The following is an 851-nucleotide window of genomic DNA, read 5'->3' on the forward strand; positions in this document are numbered from 1 at the left end:
TCTTCAGTTGTGTATGCACCGCAGCTATTCACTGATAATCATAAATAATATTATAATATTGTGTTCTTTAATTTGATAATTGATAAATTGATATCGGTATCACTTTATCCACTGGCACACACAAATATGTGTAAATGGTAAGTGGCTACTGACAGGGGCGGACTGGTTATTTTTGGCCCGTGGTGCAAAATTAATTAGGGGCCCGTAATTTTTTTTCAAACCTACCTAAATTAGGAAAGAGCCCTTAGTTTTAAAAGTAAATATAAAAAAAAATTAAGAATAACATGTTGTTTATTTGTAGAGATGTTGAAATATGTTATTTTATTTTTATTTTGTATAATGCCGTATTATACCAGTATTATACCGTATACCGACTGTGGTAATCGGGGGCCCGGATCATAAATACAAACGGGGGCCCGGGGTGCTACTTGGTGTATAGCACCCTGGGCCAGTCCACCCCTGGTTACTAATAGACAAAAGACATAATAATAATAATATGCATCTATTCTATCTAAAAATATCTTTACTATACATATTATCAGCTTTGTAAATAATCGGACGTTTTGAAATTTAAATATTTTTTTTTTGTTAAAATCTGTGTACTTACTATCGCATTCATACAATCATTAACTTACCGTTGGATGTTAAGTTCAAAAGGTTATCTTCTACCTACGGTGAGGTACTTATAAGGTATAAGGCAAAATATCATAAAAAGTAGAAAACAAGTTATATGGTTTCCAAAACCGAAACTCGCGCATATTTCACAACTTTTATGATGTCTTATGGTCTGAGGTTGAAACACTCTTTTCGAAATTACTCTTCCTTTTAAAAGTTTGTATAACCTTTAAAAT

The sequence above is a fragment of the Acyrthosiphon pisum genome, chromosome A1, assembly GCF_005508785.2.
Source record: "Acyrthosiphon pisum isolate AL4f chromosome A1, pea_aphid_22Mar2018_4r6ur, whole genome shotgun sequence".
Lineage (NCBI taxonomy): Eukaryota > Metazoa > Arthropoda > Insecta > Hemiptera > Aphididae > Acyrthosiphon > Acyrthosiphon pisum.